Below are 4210 nucleotides of genomic sequence, written 5' to 3' on the forward strand. Positions count from 1 at the left end.
AATAAACCTCCCTTTTACACTGGGTGCTGGGGTTTTTTTTAATCAGTGTCACAGAAAAGGCATTTTAATGATAGTCCACATGTCATGCCTGCTGGCTGGGGGAGGATGAAGAGAGGAACATGCCCGTCCTCCCTCAGCTACAGCTGATAACCACTGGCCACTGCTGCAATACACATCGTGTTCAGTCCCTCTGGAGGGGGGTGGGACCCATTGTTTATGGCTGCTGAACAATCCCTCACCTTTCCCCAGCCTGGTGAGGGCTCTGCCTTTGCCCCTCTGGCACAAAAGCATGGGTTTGGGTGTGGACATCATGGAGTGGCTCTGCGCCATGCTTAGCGGAGGGCAGGGTGAGGAAAGGGGCAGCTTGCAGTCCAGGCCTGGCCAATGCCTGGTCCCACATCCTGGCTCTCACCCTGCCAGGCCCTCCAGTCCACACGTCTGGCCAGAGTTTGTCCAAACCAGACCAAGCTGGGTCACGGTACCAGCCAGCAGCAGCAAGCCTCCCGTTTGCCTGCACCTCTCGTCATCCTCTGCTTCATCACGCTCAGAGTCGCGGTGGTTTCTGCAAACACACACAGCAGAGCAGCCTCGGGAGGGCTCGGGAAGCACAGAGGGATGCTGCTCCTCTCTCCCGATGCTGCGGTGCGGCTCGCCGCCTGCCTTGCTCCACTCCGCCAGCATTCCGGGAGCGGGGATGCAGCGAGGCAGGCAGCGGGCCGGGGGGACAAGCAGGATTTAACTGCAAACTGCTCAAGTGCCGAGGGCTAGGATGTGTTTTGATAGGATCCATTCCACCAGGGGATTTGCTGAAAGCTTCATGCGGGCTTGCATTTTTTTCTTAATGAAAATTTATCGTCATGTCAGCACAGAATATTCCTCCCCCTGAACCTTTTTTTCTTTTTTTTTTTTTCTGCAAAAGGCACTAGACAATTTGAGTTTTAGACCCCCACAGGGCTGGCCATGCAGGATATGTATGATACCGTTGTTATAAAAAGCCATTTTCTTAAGCTTCACAGACGAGGAATTTGTGGGACATGAAATGGCTTAGGTACAGTGCTGATCTCCACTCAGAGTTCCGAAATTAAAATGTCACTGGCAGTAAGAGGAAAAGGAGGAAAGGAAGAAAGGCTGTGGATTTTGCTTTCCTGACACAGCCCAGACTGTAGCAACTGACTTGATTTAGATGAGGACCAGGCTGGAATAAAGCAAGAGAAATCCTTGTTAGAGTAACAAGGTTGAAAAGGAGAAAGGACTGAGTGGATGTGGATACAGGGTGTATATCTTTCTGAGGAATTTAAGGCCAATTAAGGCTTCAGCATCTCACATGGAACTCATAAAAATCCCCTCAGGTCTGTCTGGCCAAATGCATTGTTCTGTTCTGCCAAACATAGTTTCCTGGGAAGAAACAACATCCTGGAAAAAAATAAAAGTGCATTTTTATAATTCTTTTGGAACCTCATCTTCCTCCTAGGCCAAACCTGACTATTAAAACATCAAGTGCACCTTTCCCACTGCCATCTCTTCTTTGCATGCTGAGAATGTAAAGTTTGTTACCCAATTTTATCCTTTGACTGAAACAGATAATGGCTGGTTGAAGTCAGATCTAATAAATATCCCATGCTCACACTCTTCCTCCAGATTTTTACATCTATATCATGTCTCCCTGGCTTCCACTCCCACAGGGAACAGCAGTATTCCCAAAACACATTCCAACACCTCCAAGATGTCTGGAACCTTGGTGTCGTGTTTGAACTCTAGGTTTTGTGCCACACACCTGATACTGAAGCAAATATATTAATTGTGGACTGGACCTCCTATGGGTCCATGCAGAGCTCTCTTAGAAGTGCATTAAAAGCTGATCTGAAAAGTCATTCTTATTAATAAAAATTAGTTTACAAAGTATAATCACGCCACAGTGTCTTTGACTAAAATGCTCTGTCAAGCTTACTTCCCTTTTGTGTTAAATAATTTTTTGTAGAGTTTATTTCTACCACTGCGCTTGGTTTGCTGCTAATGTGGAGTCCACACTCAGGGATCTGCAAGAGGCTGATGTCATGGCCTAGTCAAGAAGAAGACTTTTAATGACCATACTTGCTTTGAGATGTGAACATAAATTTTTTCACAGTAGAAGATGAGTGCAGTGCAGGAAGAAGGATGCAAAATCTAGAGAAAAAAAGGGGTTTTTCCAGAAAGATGAGCTATAATGTAGAAGCATTGTCTTGCTTAGGCCCCTCAAATGCTTAGCTAGGGTTAGACAAAGGAGTCCTTGGTCCAGGGAATTTGGTTGCTCCATCTTTATTGGGACTCACATCCTTTGTGATCCGTGCAGTGTCACAGGTAACAGTGCCGAGCTATTAGACAGTTGCACAGCAAGACCTGTATGATTTAGATGTTCAGGTCTTCTTCTCAGCACCTGTGTCAAATATGAAGTGTGAGTAATGACCGACCAATTCAATGATCAGAGAAGACCAGAAATGTGTCAGAAGAACCTTCAGTCAATGAATGATGATGTCAAATTGCTGTGAGGAAACTACTCAGCCTTGTTCTCTGATTATTTCTTTGTTGAGTTCATTTGCAACCGAATTGTACCTGGTGGACAATTAGGGAGGCAGGGCTTTGTCTGCACTCAAGTGACCCTCACCATGTGATTCATCAGTCAGGTGACACAGAAGCATGGGAACATCTCTGGCACCACTGGCTGTGAAACAGAGAATCAGAGAAGGACTTCCTGAGGAACATAACACATACATTTTAATTTTTTATTCAGAAGCAATAATGAAATGTCTCCTCAAGAATTTTTTTAAATTAAAAGCAACACTGTGTTAAGCTAACCCTGTAGCTCACAACAAGAGAAGGCTTCTTTCTGCTCAGCCTCTTAAAGGGTCACCTTTTGAGGGTCATGAAAATCCTAAAAGCAAGGTATTACATTGAATACAGGACTTAACAGCCTCCTTCAAGGGAATGTCTCGCTCTTCCCCTTTCTGGTACTCTTGCAGCTCAGCACATTGATCTCCTTTCTGCCACATTGCTGTTCCTGCTGAGGAAACTCCCCTCAGCTGTTCCTGCTGAGGAAACTCCTGCTGAGGATCTCCCTTAAGAGCATAATTTCAGCAGGGCTTCTGGACCCCATGTTGTCACACTGTGTATATAACCTGGCAGCTGGAAGATTTAAAAATTCCTGTTTGAGAGAGAAGAGAGGGTACATATGAACAAGGCAGTCAGAGGTGAAGGGAATAAAGATCACCACTGAGATTGACAGGACTCTGTGCATGCTGCTAAAGTGCTAACCTCAGACATATTTTTTCAGCCTCCTACCCTTTGACTCACTACCCACAGGGAGGTTAAGGCTGGGTTATTACTGGAAGCAATTGCATAACTGTGCCAGATGTTTTCTACTTCTCTCAAAGTGATAAGCTCTAGATCCCACTGGTTCCCCTTGCTGTCTTTCCTGTCAAGGCAAGGTATGTCCCCAAGGTGTGTGCCAAGGTAAAGCACCTCTGGGAATTCCTGTGCATTGACTGTGGGGTGCACAACTGGCTCTCTCTTCAGAGCCCATGGCTGCTGAGGCGAGATCTTGTCCTGCTCCCAGGGCAGGCTCTGTAGCAGGACACTGTGTTCAAAAGGGTCCTGACAGATGGTGTGTTCTCCAGCTGTGTTTCACTGTCATGGCTCACACACCTTACCCTGATCTGAAAGGTCAGCTCTGCCCTGCCCAAGAAGTTGAAACAGAACAAAGCAGAGCTGCAAGGGAATGGATTAAACGTGACAATATCTGATTTCTTTGCCTCATACTCCATTAGGACTTCCTTGTTTGGCTTTCCTGTAGCATGCTCCGTCTCAAAAACCTGGACAAACACATCAGCTGAGCCCCAGCTCTTCCCTGCACTGGGGAAAGACTCACGTCCTGGGTACCAAACATCTGGCTTAGCTGTAGCACAGAGAGCCCTTGGCTTCTGTTACCCAGCAAGCCAGGAACTGAGCTAAGCACAAAGCCCTTCCCTTTGGCCACCTCAGCTCAGACAGCAGGCTCTGGGTGGTGCATGGCTGAGGAGAGAGCCCCTGCACACCTCTGCAGAAGGCAGGGGTTATCCCAGGTGGGTACAGCATGGGCCATGACACAGGGAGGTGGCATTGGCACAGCCTTCTGCTGCCCTAGAGCAGCCTTTCAGAGGCAGGAAGTCATCTGGAGTTTTACTGTTTTATAGCTAAA

This window comes from Lichenostomus cassidix, chromosome 1 (genome assembly GCF_008360975.1).
Source record: "Lichenostomus cassidix isolate B80296 chromosome 1, HeHo_3.0, whole genome shotgun sequence".
Classification (NCBI taxonomy): Eukaryota; Metazoa; Chordata; class Aves; order Passeriformes; family Meliphagidae; genus Lichenostomus; species Lichenostomus cassidix.